This window comes from Phodopus roborovskii, unplaced genomic scaffold (genome assembly GCF_943737965.1).
Source record: "Phodopus roborovskii unplaced genomic scaffold, PHOROB, whole genome shotgun sequence".
NCBI classification, from domain to species: domain Eukaryota; kingdom Metazoa; phylum Chordata; class Mammalia; order Rodentia; family Cricetidae; genus Phodopus; species Phodopus roborovskii.
The window spans coordinates 8092413-8118240 of record NW_026126638.1 but is presented as its reverse complement, the minus strand read 5'-3'; the positions used below and the strand labels follow the sequence as shown (position 1 = coordinate 8118240).

General features: G+C 45.6%; 1 protein-coding gene across 1 annotated transcript in view; it reads left to right on the top strand.

Moving 5' to 3' along the window:
• Positions 1-6706: 6706 nt before the first annotated feature.
• The window catches only part of Grin2b (glutamate ionotropic receptor NMDA type subunit 2B), a 427951-nt gene continuing 408829 nt past the window's right edge, over positions 6707-25828 (top strand). The window contains exon 1 of the mRNA XM_051173139.1: positions 6707-6998. The gene's annotated coding sequence lies outside the window, so the exon portion shown is untranslated. The remainder of the gene's footprint in view (positions 6999-25828) is intronic.

The window sequence follows — 25828 nt, the reverse complement described above, 5'->3', positions numbered from 1 at the left end:
GACATGGGTGATCTTTCTATGGCCGCAGGACCAGCAAGCCTTCAGACAAGGGTGAGAGTTGTTCAACTACCCTTCTGGAAAACCATTGTCTGGGTTGAACAATTAATGATATTAGGAGAGCAAAGTAGAGATTCTTTGAAAAGAGTAATGAAGGGAGAGGCAGGAGCTTAGCTTGCGCGTGAGCAGCATTAACATCGAATGTTCTGTCTGTTTCCCTGTGCTCTCCAAGAGACAACCAGCAAAGAAAATGTGTTGGATTTAGTACAAGGCTTTCCTATGCATGTGGTCAAATGAGCCTTTAAGGAATCACTTTCTCAAAGGGGGGGGGAGGACAAAACCATTGAAGTGTTTTTGTCAGAAACAAGAAGCCTGCTGTTTATTAGGTTAAGGAGCAGGTCCTTAGACCCCATCCATCCTGTTCTTTGAACAGTGCCCCTCTCTCATTGGGGCCTGGAGCTTGCCAATTAACCCAAGATGGCTAGTCAAGGGATCTATAGTGACCTGCCCATGCTCCCTCTCCCCAGGGTTGAGACTACAAGCATGTACCATAATGGCTGTGCCTTTATGCTTTAGATTTATTTACTTATTTAACTTATTTACTGTTTATATGTGTGAGTCTGCTTAAGTATATATGCACGTGTCTGTGCAGTGCCCACACAAGCCACAAGAAGGCATTGGATGTCCTGGAACTGGAATTACAGGTGGTTTTGAGTTACCATGTGTGTGCTGGGAACAGAACTCAGGTCCTCCGTATGGCGATATAAGCGCCCCAATCACTGAGCTATCTTTTCATTCCCCAACGTATCTGTTTTAAACATACTCGACAAATTAGAATGGTGTTTAAAGAATCTGTCTGCAGTGTTTCCCATTTGAAAGAGTCTCAAAGTTTCAACGTGGGCTCACAACACAGAATCCCTCAAAATGTTTGTAGGCTCAGAAGAGAAATCCAGATGAAATCTTGAGCAAGGTTCCCAGACGGAATTCAAAGACTGATTGTGTTACTTCAAACAGGACTTGGGAAGATATGCTGGGACATTTTAATAAAACGTGAAGACTCAAAGACTGTTGCTTGGGCCATTCTGAAAGAGTCCCACTTCCCATCAGCTACATCGACTTCATAAGGAGCCAAGAGAAAACCCAGGCAGGAGCTAAGGAAATCAAAACAGAAGAGCTAAAGTTGAACACTGCCATCCACAGAAAGTAATCTGACCCGGGGACCCTGCCACCCTCCTCCAACACCGATCACAAAAAGAGAATTTTGAATAGAGATAATGAGCAGACTCCAGCGTCATTTGATAATCTAATTAATGAGGAGGAGTGACTCACACGGACACCTAGGAAAAAAAGATCCCAATTCTGTCTGGTTTGAGAGAAAGTACTGGCACTGGCAACGATACCGTAAAACCCACGGCCCATTAAAAACTAGTAAGTGCCTTCAGTTCAAGGCAACTTAAGGTTAGTTAAGAAAAGTTGAAATTCTTATAACATCACAACTATATAAAAATGAAATTTGATGATTTTTTTCTCAAACTTGACAATTCCCCCTCCCAAAAAGTATATTTCATGTCTACTGATAAGAAAGCCATTATTCTCAATTATCTCAAAAAATGAAAAGCAGCTGCCACCTGGCCAGGTTGAAGAACAGACTGGAGCTTTCTTTTTGTTATTTGATTATCTTCATAGACTTGTTACTTTAAACCCTTATGTAAAGAATTGCGCTGAGATATGTATTTTAAACATGAAAGCAAGTACTGCGGAAGTGTCAGGCAGTTCCTTCACAAGAATTGTTATTTAAATTTTTTGTTTCATAACATTTATGAATATTAAATAATTTTAAATTGTTGTGATTTATTTCCACATTTTAAGTATTCAGTTTCACGCGATTTTTTTTAATTCTTTCTCTTAAGCAGGCACTCTAAATTGTATAAGGTTCAGGCCCATCATTGGTTACCCATGTTTGATCTGAAGGGCATTGCCATAGCCATATAGGTGTGTATGTGTGTATAGTCCTGCAAGGTCTAGGCTTTATGTCTGCCCAGTGCATTATAGACAAGTGTTGGTAGCATTTCTGAGACCCTCTCTTTGAGTCCAGCCAGCTGACAGAATACTTTCAACTATGTCTTTAACAGCCTGAGGCAAGAGATTTTCCTCAATAAACAATGCTTCAAATCCACCATTTTCTCTTGTTAGAAAATTGCCTCTGTGTAGCCTGAATAGGAGGAAGCAAATGTCTTCCTTGCAAAGCAGGGAAATAGCATTGGGAATTCATGAGTCTGGGTGGTCCTTGAGGTAGTTCTTTGGAGAAGTTCATTGATTTTTTTTTTTTTTTTTTTTTTTTTTTTGTGAGAAGCCCAAATATGGGTGGGAGAGGCCTGGCTGGGTGGCTCCATTTGTGTGATTCCAGTTCCTCAGGAGGTGGGATGACTTCAAGGGCTACCTGTGGAGTTAGTGAAATTTCCTCAAAATAAAAGTAGGGACAGGGCTTGAGATACACCTTTGCTCGTCAAGTGCAGAGTCTGGGTTTAACCAAGTTCCAAAAGGAAAGGAAGGAAACAGCAATGAAAGGGGTAGACATCAGGAAGTCTGAGAGTAACAGAGAACTAACTCTTGGTCCCAGTGATTAACAAGGGAAAACACTTTTCACGTCACAAGCTTTGTGTTTCCTAGGATGACTTAGAATCATCATCAGAAAATCTACGCAGGAAAGTGACCTCAGAAAAACCCTAATAATTACTAAGCCCACACATCAAGGAGCGGAGCAAGAGCGAGGGCTGGAAACCTTATAAAGTACAGTAAGAAATCCCCAGAATGATTAACTTTACAAAAAGGAACTAAGCTACTAGTTGGGAAGACAAGAACTATAACCAAAGAATACAATTCTCAGGCGAGCCTCATGAAATTGCTTTTTGATTATAGGTCAATAGTGGTTGCTTCATATGATTGAGAGTGTCATGACTAACACTGCATGGCTCAAGGCAAATGGCACAGGACTATTATTTTTCTTTCAGGCTGGCCAGTTCTTCACCCAGTGTGGTATTATGAACATGTTACATACTGGGATGAAACATACAAGAGGTATCTCTCAGTCACTGTGATAACCAGCGGAGGCAACTGTGCTAAGCATTTCCACACATGGCAGGTAGAGTCAGAGTGATGCTGAGCAAATGCCCCCTCTCACTCACAGGTCCCTGCAATTGTTACAGAAACCAATTCAGGTTCAGGTCACTAAAAAGAAAGCCCAGAGGAGTTAGACCATGAATGAGACTCCCAAAGCAGAAAGTGGACTGCATCAGGGGCAGAGGGTACCCAGATTCCTTATTTGCTCTCTGCTAGCAAAAGTAGACAGGCTGAAAAGAAAATGTTGGGTTTGGGCAAAGAGGAGAATGAAAATAAAATAGGGAAAGATGCCATTTTTAGGAAGGGGGATGGGAAAGGAAGGTGGCCTATGAGGTGAAAAGTGAAAGAAAAGGAAATTTAGAAAAGTAGATTGACCGCCCACAAGAGTGCATAAGTGGGTGTGGGTTCTAGTCTGAAGAAAATGACCATTTCTGGAAGACTCAGGGCAGAGCGCTTCTGAAGGGTCCACTGGACTTTGTTGCAGCTGTTAGAAAGGTGCACCCCGAGAGGTTGGGTCATCTGTTGTGTGCTGCCAGCAGAGCCATCTCAGCATTCTGCAGTTTTCCAGCATCACCCTGTCTTAGGAAAGAATCAAAACCATCACAGGGAGGGAGGGCACTTTGCTTGTCAACACACTGATATTGGTGTTTTCATTTATGTGTCTTAAAAACATTAGAGTCCTAGAACAAGCCTGCCAAAGTCCAGGAACCAGACAGGATAGCTGTTAAGAACAGGCCTTAGGTCTTCCTAGTCTAGTGCTGCCTGGTCTAGAGGCCAGAGCATCCTCCCGCGCAGACCAGAGGTCCCTAGCTGCTCCTCACACAGTTTTCTGTGTGTTCAGCTCACAGCCTCCCAGGGTTGTGAGAGAGAAGCTCGCTGTTTTACTGCTATAAAAGTTCACTGTCATATTCTGGATCATTGAAGACACAATGGGTGAGGATAGTAAGGATGTATCTGCAAGGGTATTAATATTGAAAAATAAATAATACTGCAAGTGGTCACAAGGACTCCCAAAACATAAAGCAACTTAAGAGGGAGAGAAATGGATGCTATTTGCTCTTTAGAGAAGCTGGGGTTGTCAGTGCTGTAAATAAATTTGTATGGGGAACATTCATTTGTCTATCATCTTTTCTCAAGATCTGTAATAAATGCCATATACTTCAAAAAACCCACAAAGTCTTCAAATCTTCCCTCGAAGCCAGAAAAATCACACACACACACACACACACACACACACACACACACACACACACACACACACACACACACACACCATGCTGTACAATTCAGCCTTTAATTACATTTACCTGGTTCCCTACTGTTTTACCATCATCTTCCTGCACTGAAGACAGACCTTAAGCTCCCTGAAGGCAAGAATCCAGCCCTCAAGTTGTGCCCAGCACCCAGAACGCAGGTTCCCAGCAAAGGCTGCTGAGTGGAATCAGGGGGGTTTTCAATGTCAGCCTGCTGTCTTGCACAGCTCTGCCTGGTGGTTCACGGGGGCCACTGCCTCATCCCCTCACCCCTAAACCACCCTACATCGTTGCTATTCCTCGTTGCGGCCGGGAGGAGGCGCCACGGACTCGGGTTAAGCTTTTCCCACCCCCTTGCTACCCCACTTCCCCCAGCTCATGACGTGAGAAGCAGCCTCAGCCAAGAGTCTTAGCAGTAGGAGTGAGGGGGTGATGGAGGGGGCTTGGGGGTGGGGAGGGGTGGGGGGTGGAGAGCAAGAGGACGCGCGTGCACACACACCCTGTCTCTTAGGTTTCTCCTCCTGAGCCCGAGTGTGAGAGGTAGGGTGTGTGTGTGTGTGTGTGTGTGTGTGTGTGTGTGTGTGTGTGTGGTTTTGTGTGCGCGCCCGAGCGCGCGCCTGTGTGGCACGTTCCTGGGTGTGAGACCCAAATCAAGACCAAGACCTTTGATGTCCCCGCCCTCCCAGCGTCGCCGGTGATTAATACCCATTTTTCTTACTCTCCCCCTCCTCCTCTGCTTTTCCTCTCCTGCTGCCGAACGCTTGACTTGCCCCCGCCTGCTTCCCCTCCCCCGGGCTCCCATCATCACCAACTGGAATCTGGGCTCTCCTGCCTCTCCACCCCCCCTATTTTTTTGAGAAAGGAAGGTCCTCCCCCACCCCCTTTCCAGCACCACTTCCTTGGGCTCCTTCACCTCTAGGAAATCTCGGGGTTTGTCTCTACGGAGAAGCGCTCCTTGGGTCAGGCTGCCTCTCCATCCCTGGCATCCAGCGGTGCTGGCGTCCAAATGCTTTTCCTTCTGCTCTGCAAAGAGTCGTGGTGAACTTCCCACCCCCGGAGACTGATCCGTCCATCCTGCCTTGCAGGAAAGGGAACCCCTCAAACCTCGACACCTGCCACCCCTTTCTGGACACTGCCACCGCGGAGGCGCTCAGAACCGGTACGTAAATGCTTGCTTTGGAGTCTCAATTTTGAGGTTTTGGGGAAATCAGGCAAATAAAGGGTCGAAACCTTGGCACCTTTAACCAGCCTGGTGTTGGGTACAGCTTTCCAATCCAGCAGCAGCAGCACCAGGCACTTGGTATTTTGGATGGGGCTTTTTTTTTTTTTTTTTTTTTTTTTTTTTAAACAAAAGGATATTTTGGGGAGAGGGGAGGGGGTAGGATTGCCTTTAAGCTCTCTGAGGGGGTTAATCCTTTCTAGCGGAGACACTGGGCAGCAGTGCCCACGGCGGGAGCCACGCTCTGCGACCCTCCGGTCCAATCCACTGGCTGCAGGTGCAGCCGGGTGCGCTGCACATCAGCGCGGCGGCGGCGTGAGTGTGCGCGGGGGTGAGTGTGAGTGCGCGCGGGGGCGCGTGCGCGTCGGGGGCGTGTGTGCGCGCGTGTCAGTGTGCCCCTTCCAAGAAATGCCCAGTGTGCGGCCGGTGCACAATCAGAACCCATTGAGCACGAGCCCGGAGTGGGAGGAGGCTCCGCTGCTGCCGGTGGAGATGAGGAGAGCGAGCCAGACATGTCAGCAGCATTGCAGATGGGGCTGGGGGCCGCACTCGCTGGCGAGTTAAGTGGGGATGGTGTGCGTGTGTGTGTGTGTGCGCGCGCGCGCGCGCGTGTGTGAGTGTGAACTGCTGTGTGGAGCCTCCTTTCCCTGCCTTCCTCCTTGCTCCCTACTTTCCCCTTTCCCTCTCTTCGATTCAGGTTGGCTTTTCCCACTCTCATCCATGCCTGTCCCAGGAATGGTATAGGCAGACCTTTTCTGAATTATTTATAGATTGGTGCCAGCTGTTTTCAATTCCTCTCGCGTGCACTCTGTGGGAAATGCAGGGTTTCCTCCCCCTTTCTTATAACGATTTGATATATACATACATATTTTTTCCGGCATGCATTTTGCTCACCCTCCCGGGGACACTCGAATCCAACCCTGACCTCCTCATTTTTCCTCTTAGGAAGGGGACGCTTTGGGAATGACCATGCTCCACGGAGGGACGGAGCCGACCCCCAGCTTCTCCACACAGAGACTCCTCTACTAAAGCTCCAAAAATTAAAAAAAAAAAACACACACACACAAAAACGAAAACGTAATTGCCAGAAGACTCCTTAAATATATATATATATATATTCGGGCACCAGCCTCACATGCACATGGAATAATGACCCTGGACTCTGCATGGTGAGCTGCTTTGCACACCCTGAGGTTTCCTTTTGAATTAATTTTTTTCTTTGAATTTGCATCTCTTCAAGACACAAGATTAAAATCGAATTTACGCTACATTGGATTTTAAATCTCTTCCGTTCCTTTATCCTCCGTCTTTCTTATGTGGATATGCAAGCGAGAAGAGGACCCTGGATATTCCCAACATGCTCTCTCCCTTAATCTGTCCGCCTAGAGGTTTGGCTTCTACAAACCAAGGTAGGGCACATTCTGTTTTATCCTTTTTCCTCACCTGGGGTAGGGATTCCTCATTTTCATCTGTCTTTTCCAGTCCCCACCTTTTCTGGAAGAAAAAAAAAAGCATGATATTAAAATAATGCTATTGGGGGGGGGAAGGTTTCTGTGACAAAGAAGGGTCTCTCCAGGTCTCCAGGTTATTTCTTTTCCTTCTATCATCAAACAGGTCCCCCCTCCCCACTCCCGAAGGTGGTGGGGGTGGCTGTATACAGGCATACAAGATGTTGGAGGGCGTAAGGGGTGTATGTCTATATGCAGACACAGCCAGCCAGGACCTGTATGCTTCCCTTACTAAAACAGCATTTTATTCACCCAGAGCTAATAATGTTAGGTCTTGATGGGCATCTAGATTTTTTTTTTCTCAAAGCTGAGTCCTTTTCCTTGCTGTCTTCATTTCTGTTTTCCTATCTCCTGCCTTTACCTTCCCATGCTCTGCACAAATAGATAGATAGATAGATAGATAGATAGATAGATAGATAGATAGATAGATAGATAGATATAGATAGATAGAAAGACCGGTTGGAATTATGGTGGATTGCCCTGAAACCTACTTGGTGTCTAAGGAAGGGGCTGACACTAGACCCACAGATCCCAGGAGACCTATTGCAGAGGGGCAGGTGGAGAGGGGGAACTGGCTGGTCTTAGGACACCTGGATTCTGCAGGTTGAAGACTCCAAGCTGAAGCTTGGAAAGAAGGGATTCTGTCAATATTCTGCTTTTCATTTGTGTCTTTTCCCTGGGAGCTATTATTTTTGAGCTGTAGATTTCTCCTTCTGTCCACACATCTATTTATACCCACACATCCTCCAAGCAAACTGTTACTTCCACACTCTCGCAAAATGGCTATCTTGCAGAGTTCTAAAGCATGTGGAAGGGGTGCAGAAGCCGGCACGTGAGCCTTTGTGTTAAACAAAGAGATGTGCTGCTTACATGTGTTCATCTTGTACTCTCAAAAATAGGATTGGTATTTTAATTTTTATCCTCTCATGCATTTTAGCAATATTTGAGATTGTTATATGTGACATATACATGACATACATAATACATATATAAAAATATAACAATATGTGAAATGTGCCCAATCTGTTGGGCAGCATCCGAAGGGACAAATAGCAGGAGCAATGGAAATGGTTTAGCTAACAGCCCTTCTGCTGGCCACTCAGGCAAGCCAAGACAACTCTTGAGAAAATCAGATCATCCCTTGCTTGAGGGCCAAGAAGGGGGTCTGGCTTCTCCTAGACTTTCTACACTGACCACAGACCTCAAAACTCCAAAGATAGTCTCAGGCAGGTATGAGGTTGGGGAAAGGTCTTCAACATCATGGTTGCTGAACCATGAGCATTCAGTAGTCATCGAAATATTCCCCCCTCCATCCAAATCATTTAAAAACTAATCATGCTTCAAAACAATGTGAAAATACTGAAGTGTTGTAGGGGAGTTAGTGGAAGGTCCTTGTCAGTCGCTCCAAATGACAGTAGGCGATGGTTCTTCACTGTCCAGAAAGGATGGATAAGGATGCCACCCAGATGCACTGATCCTCTCCCCTAGACCTCTAAGCTTTCATTGCTGAGACACCAATCTGTAACCATGGTGTCATGAGAGTGAGAGGGTAGGATCCCAGTTTGAACCACGTTCTCACCATATCTTCAAATAGCTGGGGTTATCTGGTGTGTGCTCACCTTAGAGACACCTGAGCTGGTTCCCTATCTAAGTTTCATCCTTCAAGTGGGAGGATGAACTCTTAATTTCACTTCAAAACAGAGCAGAGGGGTGGGTGAGGATAGCTCAATGTGCAGAGAGTTCATACACACTGATGGTCAAAGTGAGGTGCGTGTCTGGAGGGCACATGGCTTCTTTTGCACACTGGTTGCTTGTGACAGTGCTCGGCAACTGACTAGGACTTTGGAGGGCTCCTTGGTGATAAGATCAATATGGGGCTTTGGGTAGGGTCTCAGCTGATTCATTCATCATGCACGCTAATAAGTTTAAGTCAAGTTCTAGGCTGTCATTAGTTGGCCCAGGGACTAGGCAAAGCTGAAGAGAGAGGTTAAAAGAATAGAGTACTGGGGAGAAGGTAAAGGGGTTGAGAACTCTAGAAAGGAAAGAGAAGTGATTCATCAGGGAAACACTTGTTAGGGGTCAAGGGGATACAGCCACAGGTGGCCTGAGGTGATTTTGAACTGAAAGGCATTTTGGGGACTCTGGTGAGGAAGCTGTGTGCCCTGTCATTGTGTCTTTGTAAGCAGTGACCATGATGCTGTGACTCAGTGGCATTCTGGATCTTCCTGGGGCCATTGTTCTGGCCCTTTCTCCCCTTCCCATCATAAAGAGCTGAAGGGGTTCTCCTTTGTCTTGTCTTTTGCCATCACCCTTGGGGCGTTGGTGACATGGGAAGTAGTGGTGGGAAGAAGGACAAATTCAATTGCAATCACAGAGCTTGTGATTGGTAACTAAGGGAAAATTAATAGGAACTAATGGATTCTCTGGAACACATGGTTAAGGATGTAGCTTTAGTGGGACTAGAACCACATGTGGTTCTATTCTTGTGTTCCAGGTATGGTGGTGTATGATGGGCCAGGGGAAGGAATGGTATGGCAGATGCTAGAGAGCAGGGAAAGGAACAGGGTGTGACACTGAGTTGTCTAATCTATCTCTCTTGTTGGTTCAGCTCTAGGAAGCCTGCCCATTTGCAGAGTCTTGCTTTGCTACTGGTTGTGTGTGATCTTTGTCAGGGGTGGATGTAGGCAGGGAGAATAAGTAAGGACAGAAAATGACAGAGGAGGAGGGGAAAGAGAGAGAGAGAATTCCTTTAGTCACTATTTTGCATACCAGGTACTGTTTTATAAAGGTTGGTTTAGGAAGAGCGACTTCTTCAGGAGGGAGGGTGAATAGCAAAGGACCTTATCACCTTGCTTCTGTTTCATCTTCAGGAAGATGGCTTTAGAACTCTGGCCATTTTCTTAGACCTTCGTCTCCAGTCGAGTACAGGGAGGGACAATGGCCACCTATGTCAGAAACACAGGGATAGAGGAGTGAGTAGCAGCTGTTTGATTGGGAGGAGCAGGACTTACCTTTGAAGTGTTTTCCATGTCCTCTACGGCTATGCTGAATCCAGGGACAGGATTTCTTCCCTGTAATTTCTTCTTCAAGAATCAAGGGAGGGTAACATCTTCGCCAGTATCGGCAAGCTCCCGCAAACATTTGGTTAATGCTTGTGGGCTATGGAACACAGATGGAAGCAGGGGGAAAGGATATTGGACGTGAAGAAACCATGGCCTCAAATTAACATCTAGATCCAGAGAAGAGAAGGAATCCAGGGCTGACCTGACCAGTGCGTAGGTTGGAAGCAGGTGTTCCAAATAATGGACCTCCTTCTTTAACAGTGAAGATGGGAGTGAATGACCTCCAGCTCATCACTGGTATCTTGATGGGGGTCAAGAGTAGAGGCTACAGAAGTTGAATATCCTCCTTTCTCCTTGCCATTTTATATTCTCCTGAAGAATTACCTCCATTCAGCAAATTCCATTTTCAGTCTCTGTGACCCTGCCCTCCACTGGGTACTATTGCACTGTTCCCCTGTAAACAAATATAGATCAGAAGAGTAGCTGGCATAATGAATTGTTTACATTTATTAAAGTGCCTCTCCTCTTCATAGCCATAGAAGAAAGCTCCAGGGAGAGATTAGTGGTGGGATTGACATCATCTTCCAGGAGGCTGAAGATGGGAAGAACATAGTGCAGTCAGTAGAGGGAGCACATAGAACTCAGAGAAGGTGGGTTTCTGAGGTCCGGATACAATTAGATTCCATATTAGTTGCCTGTCTAGGACTGCCACCCCCATCCACTGGGTGGATGAACTTTTGGGGATTTGTAGACCAGAGAGATGTGTGTTCATGGTCCTTTCTTCTTTGCTTTGTGTTCTGGTACCTTATTTCCATCGTGTCGGCTGAGGTTGGCAGGGAATAAAGCTAATGTTTATGCTGTCTCCTTGTGGCAATTTCCATAGCTGCCCCAAGCACTGTGCCTGTTTGCCCTTTCTGTGTTGTACTAGCATGCATTTGAGGTTCTGAAGGCACCTTTTCCTTCTCTTAGTTATGTGCCCTCTTTCTTTTCCTAAGAAGTTCACGAGCTCCTCAAGGGCAGGGAGAGATGTTTACTCACCTTGGGATCATTTGTACTCCAGAGATAGGCATATGACAGATACCTGGGAAACCCTAGGAGAGTGTGCAGGGAGAATGCACACATTATTTACCAGTCAATGGTGCTAGCTGTTATTTTTTTGTTTGATGGTGTAGAATGGGGTGAGGGTATTCTCCGAGATATAATCAAGAAGTGGAACCTTAGTCGTCATCTTCTTTGGCATTATTTCATAGATGAAGAAGCTGGGATCTGGGGAAGTGATTTTCCCAAGGTTACTTGGCTCCTTATTGCTAACACTTCCTGCAATACCCCATTGATTGCAGTGAGAACTGGCGATTGTCTGTGGATTTCAGATGTCTACATCATTACTTCTCAAACTTTATTGCATATGGGAGTCACAGGGGGGTGCTATTAAAATGCACATTCTGATTTGCTAGGTCTATGGGAGAGGCCTGGTATTCTGAGTTAATCATGCCAGTATGACAGACTCAGGTCCACACCATCTGTACATCTGAACACCATTATAGTTAATATTGATCTCTCCATATTCCATTTTATGGCCTTACAGCATCTTTTTTTATTTAATAAGAAAACAACTGTGTGTTTAATTTTACCCATTTCTTATACCTTGTTTTTAATTCTATCCATGTATACCCCTTTGACTCCTTTTCCATCATGTATGCTTTCTGATAATGGTTTGCTTCGCTTTTCCTCCTGCTTCTTAGTTTTTTTTTTTTTAATTAACACTCATTTGTCTCTTCTCACTCACACTGCAGTTGACTTTTAATTTAATTTATTTTTATGCTTTTTGCTCTTATTCAGCTATTCAATAAACACTTGGTAAAAACCAATATTAATCAAGCTCTGAAAAAGAATTGGCTCTGAATACTCCTGTAGCAGATAACCTATACCCTGGAGGTCTAGAGAGACAAGGTATGAGGAAACTATGGAATGCTTAAGAGCTTTAAAGGTGAGGGGGGATGGGGTGAGGATCAGAGGGATTCATGGAGGGGTTGATAGTTGAATTCTTTCTCGGAGGATAAACGGGAGTTTGGAAGGCGAGGAGGGAAAGGGTGTCTGGGGAGGATGCATCGAGTTGGACCACTGCTGTAGACATTCATCCTCCTTGTCTTGCATCCCTGAACACCCACACAGGAGTGTGCTGCTTCTCCAGTTATGAACCTCTGATAACAAGTGACCAGGGTAGAGTGAGGGCCGAGGCTCTACAGTTCCTGTTTTGGCAAGTCTACAGTTAACGGATCCTCACCCCGATGTGTTAGACTTGAGTCTAGAATGAGTAAATGATGTAGTTTTCATTTTAGACCACTAGATTGCAACTAACTTTATTGATGGCCATTGCAAAGAAAGGGACAGCTGTTGGCTGATTTGTGTCCAAGGAGCGGGCTGGATCCCAGCCCAGGCCAGGCTACTTGGAATGAAGGACCAGCTCAGCCCCATGCGTTTCTCGAGTAGTGAGGCTGAGTGTTGCACCATTCATCCACTAACTGTTCTCTGTAATAGCACGGAAGGGCAATGAGAACAGAGGGTCCCATTATTACCAGGCACCTCAAAACACATTTTAGTTGCCTCACTGGAGTGGCCTTATACTGTAGTCTTTTTTTACTTTGATGTGTGGGAACTATGGGACACACCCTGGTCACTCCTTGGGTAAGCTGTAGCATAAATGCTTTAAGGGAGGATGAATTGGAATGGATTGTTCCTTCCATCATTTTCCATCTGTTTGTGTTCCCCATTGCTACCTTTCTTACTCTCACCAGATCTCTATACTTGGTGAGGTGTATTCATGTTATTAGGAAAAGTTTATTATTAAGCTCGATCTGAAGATTTTTAGTTCTATATTTGCAGTATTGGAGAATTGAACCTAGGGCCTTGTGTATGCTAGATAAGCACATTAGCACTGAGCTACTCCCCCTATCTCTCCCACCCATAAAAACAAAACAACCAATCAAACAAACACTTTTTTTTTTTTTTGAGACCATGTACCTGGGCTGGCCTTGAACTTGTTTTGAAGCTTACAAAAGCTTTAAGCTCATGCTCTTCCCACTTTAGCTCCCCCCACCCCAATGGCTAGGATTACAGGCAGTTGTCACCAGGACTAGCTTCCAGTCTGGAGACTTTTAAAAGATCCACTGCATATAAAAAGTACTGTGGGAATGAAGATACAGGGGTGGATAAATGGCCTGACATACAGGGCACTCATTCTAAGGTGACTGAGGGACAGGGCATTAGAAGCAGAGCAATAGAGCTATTCCTTCCCTGGTCAGGGGAGAGCGGAGCACAGCAGTCTAGGCTGGACCTGTGCAATGGCAGGCCCGGAGGAGAGGGAAGGGATGGGCCTTGTTCTTCCTTAGAGATGGGTTTTAAGGGAGAGGGAATTGCTAAGGGACAGAGTCACAAGAACAAGGTGTGTCTTATCCCTTTCCCTGACCCTTTTGCTCTGGGTCTCTGTTCACTGCCTCACTAGGGCAGCAAATTCATAATCTATTATCTATTCTTTTTTTGTTTTTGTTTTTTTTAAGAAGGAAACACCAAGTTTCAAGTTCTCATTTTTTTTTTTTTTTTAATGTAGACTTTCTCATGACTTCAACTGGTTATATTATCTTAGGAAATTAGGTCTTGTTCCTTTTGAGTTGTGGGACTTGGGAAATAATGTTATCTAAAAGTTGTATTCCTATGATTTACACGGTGTGGTGTGCTTAATCCCTCCTCCCATAGCTCAGTGTCCTCACTGTCTGATGCCACGGTCTGCTCACACACTCACAGCCCTCCCTGCCCCCCCCCAACCTCACATCCCTATGTACATTTGCTTCTGCAGTAACTTACCTACTCTGAACAGTGGCCCAAATCACCAAATACACCAAATGTGAAATACATTAAATGATAAAATTAATATACAATGATGTATATGATTTGTGTGTGTGTGTGTGTGTGTGTGTGTGTGTGTGTGTGTGTCTATGCGCATGCATGCAGACATGCTGGAGGGGTGATAAGCACATGATGCTGACACTTACCCTGAATTTGTTTTATCTCCTTCCCCCACAACCAATTACCAGTTTAAAACATAAAAGTGTTCCCAAGGTTAGCAGCATGGGGGGGGGCGTGGGGAACCATGAGTCTGCCCACTCCATCTTATTTTTGTGCTTCCCTGCTTGGGCAGGTCTTCTCACCAGTCACCTTAGAATGGGTGTCCCTTGAGTTAGCCAGTGACAGACACTCACTGTGGCATGCATCGTCAGAACTAAGGGCTCCCTTTGTAAGTCGGGACTATTTGTAAGTTCAGTTTGCACTATCCAGTAGCTGGTGGAGGGGAGGTCTTGGGAGTTAGAAGCCTAAGGTAGTACCTGTGATGCTCTTTGCTTCATGACTGTGTGCAAAACTTTGCCTTTGGGCCTTAGTCTTCTCCCTCAGCCACACAGGAGAGCATTGTAGCTCTCGGTAACCCTGGTTCAGAGGCAGAGCTTAAATGGAAACAGGTTGTAAAAGCTCAACATCTGAAAAGAAGCAATGGTCACACACAAGTCCTACCCCAGCTGTTAAATTAAGATTCTCAGGGAGGGGCTTCGGAGATGGCTCAGCCACTGATGTCTGAGACCCCGAGCTCGTGCCCCAGAACTCAAGAAATAAAAACAAAGCTGGATGTGGCAGCATGGGCTTGTAATCACAGCACTTGGAAAGGCACAGACAAGTACAGTACTGGGCTCCCTGGCCAGCCAACCAAGCCTGCTTGGTCAAAGCCACTGAAAGACCCTGCCTTGAAAATATAGTGTGAACCGCATGTGAATGAGAAATGATGTCTGGAATTCTCTCTGCTCCATGTGCACCCAAGAGCAAACACACACACACACACACACACACACACACGCACGCACGCACGCACGCACGCACGCACGCACGCACCCACGCACGTACCTACCTACCTACCTCAAGAAGAATTCAAGCCATGGTCATTTTAAAAAGTTTCTTAGGCAAGTTTAATGTGTTGCCATTTTATTTTATTTGAAGTCTCACTGAGTAACCCTGGATGGTCTCATACTTACTGTATATCCTAGACTTCTCAAGCTTGTGATATGACTGCTTCCTAAGTGCTGGATTACAGCCTGTGCTATTGCTAGGCTCTGTGAGAGGCCATATTTGATGATCGACAAGGCAAGCTTTATCTTTCATCATGACACAATGTGGCATTCTGACTGTACAGGGAGACCCTGTTGTGTGACTGGGAGAGTGTCCCTGAGCCTGGGACCCAAAGGGATTTAGTATACAGACTACACATAGTGAGTGAAGTCTTGGTTGGATTAAGCTCAACACTCCCTTCCCCCCATGACTGAGTGCTCCCCATGCCAACACAGGCCTGGTGTTTAAAGTTGGGAAACATAGGGCAGATGCTTTCGCAGACACCCTGGGACAGGTGTGGCTGTGAAGTAGGACGAGCAGCCTTAGGTTCCGCCAGCATCCTCTGCTCCACTTAGTTGGTATGGAGGGTGCCCCATTTCTTGTTTCAGAGAGAAAGCCTCATTCCACTCCTTTGTACCACTGTAAATGCAGGAAAACTATTAATAAATGGGGCTGGATAAGCAGCCCCTGATTGACTGGTGAAGACCGTGAATGGTGCAATTACCCCGGAGCAGTTGGAATTCACTAGGCCCTGTTGCCCTCCCTCCCTGCGCCTGAAGTGAGATATTAAAGACGTGGAGGGAAGGCCGAGGGTAGGAGGCATTACGGCGGAGTCACTCTTCTCTGACTGTAACTTTAATCACCCATTATTAGGCTGGCTGGGCTAATAGTTTTCTCCCAATCTTCCTTTTCGGCTTCCTCCCTTCCCGGTTTTAAAATAAATGTGAACCAAAATGTACAGTGGCAAGAACAGAATCCAGATTTATGGGTCTGTTTTCTTTTCAAAGACAAACCATTGTTCTCTTTTGGACATCTGCTAATAGCCACTGGGGACGAGAGAAGAAAGATTGGGATGCTACTGGTGTTCAGTGGGCACTAAATATTTAGGGGAGAAACAGTCAAAGTCTGAATTTCTAAATATCTTCTGGGTGGCTTTTTGTAAGCAGACATTCTGAACTTGAAGACACCACAGCTGTAGTCCAGGAAATGGCTATCACGTAGTTCTGGTCTCCTTCCTATGGATTCTGTAGGACCAAAGTAGATGGCTCATGGTTGTGACTCTTGTCATCTTATTGAAAAACAACCCCAGGTTTGTTTGCAACTTTCAGGGGGAATGGAGAGAATGTCAGTCTTTTGAAGATTTTGTCCCATCTGGATCATGGTTTTTTTTTTTTTTTTTTTTTTTTTTTTTTTTTCTCTAAGACATGGTTCAGGAAAAAAAAAATCTACCCTGGGCAAATACAAGCACATATTTGTGAGATCTTGTGTGGACTTTTTGGGTGTTTAAGGAAAGGAACACTTAGAGCTGATATTAATTTTGTTTGTATGTTTGTCACACAGCCCCCCTCCCCACTATGATGACAGAGGATTCATGTTCAATGTCACTTTGTGTCCTTGGTACTCAGGACAGGGATAGTCGAACATGGCCAACACTTGGTAAAGATGGCATTGATGATGAAGGTGCCATGTTGACACCTGTTATGTGTTGTTTCTTTGCTGTCTAAGCTCATCTTGCTGCTTTGGGTGGGGTCAGCTGAAGCTGAGTGCACAAAATCAAACTTAGATACAGTTTAGGCTGAAGGAATTAAAAGCCCCAGCCCAGCACCCCACTTCACTGGGATGTAGTCCACATGCATTCAACAGATATGGCAACTCTCTTTAACTGTGTTCTTTAAATCCTTCAGGGAGGACTTAAAGGGTCTACCTCACAGGGAGTATCCACCATGAAGTCTTGCTTGATCTCCCTCAATGGAAATAAGTTCTGTTAGGTTGTTTGTCCCTAGACTCCTTCCCTAGCTCTGGGAACAAACTTCTTCAGGGGTTTTCAATACTGACACCTAACACTGTCACCTTTTCCACCCCTGGGGTTTCTGGGACCTATATGGTCATTGTCACTCAAGCTTACAACCTCTCCTCTTTATCCTGTAGCTGTTTACAGGATTCTTTGGTTTCAGGATGAAGACTGGCACTGAGATTCACAAATGATCTTTCAGTGACCATAGCAAGGAACCTATGATAGTGATGGAGCTTGCATTGGCATGATTAAGACAGACATTAGAGGACTGTGAAGGTTCTGGAATTAGGTAGCCAGAAATGGTAGGGTGTTTATAGAGGAATGGCGGATTGAGAATGCGAAGAATTATACTGCCCTGATATGACGGTCACACACACAGTCTTTCCATGTCTTCTCTTGAGACAGCTCCCTATGGAGATGAGGTCTTGAGTTGGCCATATTGTTGTGTGACTATGGTGTTATGAGTTTTGTTGACCTGGCTTATCTCATTTAATCCTTGCTTCAAGGCCAATATTATTATTTTTGCTTTCTTAGACAAACAGAGTGAGGATAGGAGAGCTAGATGATACCCAACTGTAAGCTGCAGCCAGATTTCCAAATTATGTCTTCTGAGTTTAACTAACCCCTGGCACTTAAATTACAGGACACGTCTGCTGTGTAATGATACAAGATTATGTGGCATATGAAGGAACTTATTAACTCTGTCTCTCTGTATCTCTCTCTCTCTGTGTTTGTGTGTTTGTTCAAGTATAGATAAACCCATGGAGGTGAGGGGGTCATAGTTACTCTCTCCACCTTATTTTTAAGACAGGGTCTCTCACTAACCCTGGAGCTCACTGACTCAGCTTGATTGGCTACTCAGCAAGCTCCGGGATCTTACTGTCTCCGCCCCAATTGGAATGTGATTACTCGTTTTGTGTGGGTGCTAGGGGCTTGAACTCAGGTCCCGGTACTTGAGAGGCAAGTACTTAGCTGAGCTATCTCCCCAACCCCTAATGTGATAGACTTTGACATCCCAGCTAAAGCAAATCTCTTTTAGGATTTCTCTCTTTGGGCTTTGCTCCTGGCAAAAAGGCGAAGTTGTTTTTCAAATGAGAACAAGAATTCCTACAAAGTAGCCAATTTCTGGACCTTAATTTGATTTGATGAGGATGAAAGTGAGACATTTGCGATGTGGTCAGTCAGCCCCTTCTTCTTTCATGTGTAGATAGGGTTGCACAGACTGTTTCTAGTCTCTTTCTGCTCTGTAAATATGCACTCTATTCTGAACTTGAAGACAAGTTTCCCCAGCACAGTGTCATCTCCTCTCCCTGCTCCTTTAGCCATGGACATACTATGGAGCATCCATTTTCACATGCAGCTTCCACTCTGCAGCCCAAGTTAAACTTCTACCCTGACAGAATGACAGCCAGGGATATCACATCCATGTTGGGTTCTGCCACAAGTGTAAATGTTATTATTGAGACCAGGTCCCACCGGGTCCCACCAGAGTGGTCTGTGTGATTCTGCAAGCTTTGCAACCTCACAGAACTTGCATCCATGTCTGGGAAATGACATCTTTAGGGCATGGAATTGTATTGTAGATCAAATGAGAAAAATGTAAAAATCCCTTCAAACCGTAGGCTAGATATCTACACATGTGATGTTATTATTAAGAACTGTGTCCTGTTCTGGGTTTTCAATGCATCCTGGGACCTTCTGTGTAGTATGTCCACTCCCAGTGGACAAGAGAAGAGAACACATTTAATGGGGAAGACAGACGACACTGGGGAAATAATTGACATTCTGAACACAGAGCAAAGACACCCAGGCTTTGTGACCCAAGCGTCTTAATCTCTGGTTGGTGTCTACTTCCTAGGTTCTCTTTCACAGTATTTATCTAGAAAACTAGATAAATGCTGTCAGAAAGGAGAGCAAGACTAATCTTTCCGGCTTTATGGATGGAACTCCCCTCCCCCCCACCCCGGGGGCTAGTCTTTCATCTTTACACGACGCAGGAGAGATGGAAATGGTGGCAGAAGTCGACGATAGTCTGAAAGGCCGCTTCAACTCCTGGGTCTGTGTCCCTGTCGGGAGGCTCCCCATCTCACCTCCTGTGGCGTGTGCCTAATCCCTTGTCATGATCTGCCTTCCAGGACCCCCTGTTCCAGGCCTTCCTGTGCCACCCCCGTGCCCCAGCTGAATCACCGTGCCCTTTGTGTTCCGCAGCCCCCACTCAGGGATGAAGTACTGTGTTGTGTCTGAATCCCGTGCTTGATGCAGGGACACATGAAGCCCATCCCTGACTATGGCAGTGCTGGCACTGTGCACGTGGAGTAATGTTGCTGGCATGTTGCGGGGGCTTTAAGAGTCACCTGATGCAAACCTTCCAGCCACCCCAGGAGGGATGTGAAATGAGCATCGTAGCTTCATCTTACAGATAAGGCTACGTAGACACGGAGAAGTTAAAAGCCTGCTTAGCCTAAGTGGCAGAGCCAGGCTAGGGGTCCAGGAGTCAGGCTGGAGACTCCCACTTAAGTTCTCCTCTCTACAGCTTTTACAGTAAATGTTTCTGGGCGACTTGTGGTCATAGACCTAGGAGGGACATAGTGTGTGCTCGGCTCTACATAATGAGGGCGTGGAAAGAGGGGAGGGAATGCACTGTGGATTTTCAAAACCATCAAGGTTTGTTTGGGTGTCTGCAGACTTCTTGTCAGCAAGAGGACGTGCCCAGGGTAGTCCTCTGGAAATACAGTTGCTGTGACTGTCACGGAGAGGAGCAAAGTGTTCCCAGCACTTGTGTTACCCAGGTTCTTGCTGTCCCCTTCGGGCTTCTGACATTCATAGCCACCACTGCTGTTTTGTTTCTCATTGCACATTTGGAAAGCAGAGGATGAGAATTAAGACCCGAGGATTCAGATTACCAGGATACAGGGAAAACACCCTCACTTGTCTGTGGTACCAGACTCTCTGTCTGTCGTTCTGGCTATTCAGCAGTTTTGCTTATTTCACTGGGAGCAGGCCTTGTTGAGAATGAATCTTCCATGAGTCCTAATTATCATGGCCACCTCTGCTCTTCTTCTGGTTCCGCTCTAATCTGAGCCAGTTTGGGTGATGGAGGGTTGATGCTCAATTGTCTCATAAATGGAGTCTGTAGATGCTGCCAGATTCTGCAGCAGGCTTCTAGAGCTAATCTAGTGTTGACTTTTCCAATAGTTTTCATTGTGACCACAAGGTGACATGTTTTTGTTTTCTAAATAATATTTGGAGGACGTGTTCTCAGTGCAGAAAAATGCAAAGGAAGGCCACAAATAGGGACCTGTTAATTGAAGACTTAAAGGCTGAAGTAAACCTTGGGCAAGTTCACTATGAAAAGATCTATTATAGAATAAAAGTGACTTGTAGTGAGATAGTCCTTCTGTAGCACTGACCACGCCCATTGGGGGGTGGAGCCATGGGCGGAAGTGACCTGTGGAAGGAGGTCGGAGGGGGCCAGGAAAGGTGCTCTCTTTCTGGCGTGACTCGGACAGGAGAGTATCGGGTTGAATTTCCTGGTGTTCATCTGTCTAGGTTGTAAGTTATTTCTCCCTGAATAAACATCTATTCGGCCTATTTGTTTATCCTGATCCTTATTTACCGCAATAGTGACTAACTAAAGCAGGCTAGAAACAAAATGGCAGAAAGGAAGAACTTTCTAAGGATGAAGTTAACAGAAGAGCAAACGCACTGGATAGAGAGCAATGCCATTCTCTTCCGTTTTTCTGTATGGGCTGCAGGTGACTGAGGGCTTTCTTTCTTTCTCTCTCTCTCTCTCTCTCTTTCTTTCTTTTTCTTTCTTTTTTGATATTAAATATTTTATTTAAAGATTTTATTGTAACGATTATACAGATTACATTATAGCGAACAAGGAAGTATTCTACGTGACAAAAATTAAAACAAATTTCTATATAAATGCCTTTCTCTGTACTTTAATTTTATTTACCAAGAATCCTGGGCATCGACTGCAATTCCCATTTCACTGATGAGGAAACCGCAAAATCCTGTTTGTGAAAGCTGTGTAGGCAAGGAGGAGGAAGGACGGAATCTTATCCTCAGCTCTTTCGAATCTCGGTGCTAGGGTCCCTCTGCTTTACCTGTGCCTAAAGCTAGTTTAGGAGAACAGCTTGCCACCTTACACCACCATGCTTGATGGTGTCCACTCAGGTAACAAAGAACTTACTGTCCAAAGAGAAGCAACATCAGAGGGCTGGTGGACATAGTCAGAAATGGTGAAGGTCATAAAACCTGCAAAGACAAGGTTAACATTCCAGGTAAAAGATACAAGGGCTGGTCTAGTGATGTACGTAGCTCAGCAGATAAAGGCATTTGCTGCCAAACTTGGTGACCTGAGTTCAAACCCCAGGACCTACATGTTAGAAGGAGAGAACTTATTCTAGCAGGCTGTCCTCTGACAGTAACATGCATGAGGCCCAACATTATACACAGATAAATAGAAATTTTTAAAAAATGTAAATTAAAAATTAAAAGATGTAAAGGGTTAGAAACTAGGCAATACTTCTTTTACCTCTTCATGTTTTTCTTTAGTTTACAAAATTTCTACAATACAGGATTGTTATTTTCATATTAAGAAAAGATGATTAGGACATACATAAAAATAATGATGTTAGCAGCTAAATAAAGGCAAAACAGCAAAATCTGTCTTCATAGAGCAAGGGCAAGAAATGCGCCATTGTTAATTTCTTAGAAATATAACTGGGGTCTGATGAGATGGCTTAGTTGGTAAAGGCTGCTAAGCCTGATGTATGGAGTTGACCCTTAGGATCTATAAGGCAAAAAGGACAGAACTAACCTCATCTAACCTCATACAAGTTGTTCTTTGATGAATTAAGTAAATACAATATATTACAAATTTACAAAGAAAAATAATTGAGATCTGGTTGCTGAAATAAAATGATGCCTGTGTTTGTGTGTGTGTGTGTGTGTGTGTGTGTGTGTGTGATGGTAATTTGGATTCTAGTTTTGATCTAGGGAACAAAAAAAGCCAATTTAATATTAGAGAGAATTTTAAAACATTCATTACAGAGAAAATAATAAAAACCTCATGTGTTAATGACAGATGTTAAAACATGCCAGCAAAGAAATGGTCATGGCAGGAGCAAAGGAAGTCACTGGGGAATATTGCATAGGATAGGAAAAAAACATATCTAAAGGCCAGCTTGTCCTCTTTCTAAAAGAAGGTGGTGGCGGCTGGAAGTTATAGAATCATTACCTTAAATGGCTACTTGAGAATCTATGGAGCCAAACAGTCAGTTACCAACACCTTGAAGAAGAGCCCAGGGCATGGTGGCCATCAAAATGTTTTTCTAAAGGACGAGATCTGGATGGATCCAGGACTCTGCAAGGGTGGGCTTAGCGGGTTGCTGGAAGCTGATCTATGTTGTTAATGGGAAGTGAGGGCAGTTAGGTCTGGCTTCCCCTGAACTACCTCTTAAATAGGGACAATGGGGTGGGGGGTGGGGGAGTTAAGTAGCTGAAGCACAAAATGCTGTGGATGATACCTAGTAATGGATTGGTTCTTACCTTGGGGTGGTAAGCATTGGAGCCCAACCTCTCCTAATGTCCTCAGGGATGTGGGCGTGCTGGCTAAAGCACTGAGCCCTCTGAAGGCTGAGCCCCTAAACAGGGGCGGTGGCGGGGGGGGGGGTTCTATTAGCCAGCTGCATTGCCACAGGGTCTGGGAGCATCTTAGTGTGCAGCCTGTATGGGCTAGCCCACCTCCCCCAAACCTACCCCAACTCTGTCTTTGGCACCTCACTTCTACTGTTACCTCCCAGTCACACATCCAGTTGATCAGTAGCAGTTCCTAAAATGAATGTTCTGGATCGTTTTCCAGAAAAAGTCACTTTCAAACCAGTCTCAGAAATTTCTCCAGTTCGAATACTAAGAGACCTGGGATCTTTTAAGTTCTTTCCTGATGCCGGTGTGTCAAGTGTGGTTAATGTCTACCCAGAGCACATCTGCTAGATCTGCATCTGGTTATGTGTGGTGTTGAGAAAGAGAGGAAGGAGGGTCTTCAGGGACAGTTTTCCCTAGGACCTGATGGGGATGTTCTTCTCACTTTTTTTAAAAATAGATTTAAGCAACTTTGTGGGTTCCTTTATGGAATTCGTATGACGGTGGCTTTGTTGGAGCTGGGTGTCTGGGCTTGATGGTGATCTTCCAAGAGCTGACTGGCAGGACTGAGACTCAGGCAGAAATATCTAGAGAAGGAGGTATGATTGAAGGGGCAGAGGTATACACTGATGGATGGAGGGCAGGCCCGAAGAGCCACACAGGGCACTGGGAGGAAGGATCCTGAAAGGGGCTACTGTGGTTCAGATAATACAGAATAAACAGAGTGTTGGCTTTACTTATCTCTTCCTGGTGTCAGTTGCATCCTGACTGACTTTGTGTTTCTTGCCTGAGGCCTTGAGAGCACATTCTTGTCACAGATGAAGATTCATTCACCTTTGGGACCCCAAAGAGAGGGATTTTAAAATTTCTGATAGGCTCTTCCTTCCCTCCATATGCAAAGACACCTTTGGGATCCCAGCTGCCTCCACACAGTAGGAGACAATATGGCTCTGTTCTGCTGGGCCAGGCTGTGCCTTCCCAGGACAGTTCTAGTCCACATCTGCAGGGTTTGCTGGCTGGGGTGACTGCAGTTTTTACCGCAAGGTAAACCTGGAATCTTAGAAGTTGAAGTCTGGAAGGCAAGATGGATACTGTACCACTCTCCAGAGAGAGTGTCCTTAGAAGCCAGGAGCAAGGATTTGATGCCAAAGGGACTTGAGTTTGGAGTCTTAGATCTGTTTTTTTTTTGTTTGTTTGTTTGTTTGTTTTTGTTTGCCTGTGAGTGATGTTGGGTAGGGCACCTGGTCCTTTGGCACCTGGTTAAACCGTGAAGGTTAGATGGGGTCCAGGGAGGATAAGCACCTGGAACTTAGCTCTGTTCCCTCTCTTGTCTACCTCCCCTGGGTAATGCTGCTGGGCTCTCAGCAGGGCAGGATAAAGGAATGATGGGCCTGAAGTGTGTTCTGAAGTGTGTTTCTTTTCTTCATGTAAACGTGTTCTTGCGTGTGATAGTGATGGTAGAGCCACAGAACTCCATTGTGTAGGTGACGATGGGGGTATCTGGGAATGGGGTGGGGGTCTGGCAAAGACACTTGAGGCCTTGGCATCTTGAATTATCAGACAGTTTTGTAAAGAAGGAGAGAGGAGGGTTAGTTTAGGGTGTTAAGGTCTTTTGCTTTTGTGTTCTGTTTGTGGTAAGGTGGAAAAAATCAGGGAAGGGGAGGAAAAAAAAAGAGCAATGGAGAGGTAGAAAAGGCGGAGGGCAATGAGCTGCCAGGTGATGCCCTCTTCCTAGACATCTGGAGGAGACCCAAATGGCTAGGACGTCCGGCCAGCTGTGCTCCCCGGGGAGGCCCAGGTTGCTTCCCTACTGCTCAGCCCTCCCTTAGCAGAGGACAAGTCTGTGGCAGTATTGGCACACCTGTGGGGGAGAGTCAGAATTCAACAGCTGCTCTGCCACCCTGGGAAGTCCAGTCTGGACTCCAGGGAGTCTTTGCAACCTCTGTGTGGAGGTCAGCCAGCCTGCCTGCTGCCAGCCCCTCCCTTGCTGGGGGGGGGGTCACTGTTGCTGGGACAATACAGGGTAGTCCTCTCCAGAGCAGATACTTGCTATATGTAAACCCCTTTGTCTTTCTCCTGCCTGGAAATGGTGGCAAACAGACATTAAAAAAAAAAAAAAAAATCAAAAGGAGGGGATAAGGGAGGAGAGCATGAGGGATCAGGAAGGCTGAGTTGGGAGAAGAACAGAGAAGGAGAGCAGGGAAAGAGATACCTTGATAGAGGGAGCCATTATGGGTTTAACGAGAAATCTGGTACTAGGGAAATCTCCAGGGATCCATAAAGATGACCCCAACTAACAATCTAAGCAATAGTGGAGAGGCTACCTTAAATGCCCTTCCCCTAAAATGAGATTGATGACTACCTTGAATCGCATCCTAGAGCCTTTATCCAGTAGCTGATGGAAGCAGAAGCAGAGATTCACAGCCAAGCACTGAGCCGAACTCCTGGAAGCCAGCTGTAGAGAGGGAGGAGTGATGAGCAAAGGGGTCAAGACCATGTCGGGAAACCCACAGAGACAGCTGACTGGGCAAGTGGGAGCTCGCAGACCCCAGAATGACAGCTGGGGAGCCTGCCTAAGAGTAAACCAGGTCCCCTGAATGTGGGTGTCAGTTGTGGGGCCTGGGCAGTCTATGGGGCCGCTGGTAGTGGAACCAGTATTTATCTCTAGTGCACTGATGGACTTTGGGAGCCCATGCCTATGATGGGATACTCTCTCAGCCTCCATACACAGGGGAGGGCCTAGGTCCTGCCCCAAATGATGTGACAGACTTTGATGATCCCCATGGGAGGCCTCACCCTCACTGAGTGGATGGGGGGTGGGACAGGGAGATGGTGGGGGGGTGGGACAGGGAGATGGTGGGGGGATGGGAGGACAGGAGGGAGGGGGAAGGAACTGGGATTGGTATGTAAAATTGTTTTTCATTTAAGTAAAAATTAATTTAAAAGATTCAAACATGATTCTTTTCTAGATCACAGGCTGTCAAATATTCAAATGGCACATCTCACATCACTTTTTGAATTGATAGCCTGTTTTAGTTTATTAATATCAGGGCATCTACTAAGAGCACAAGCAT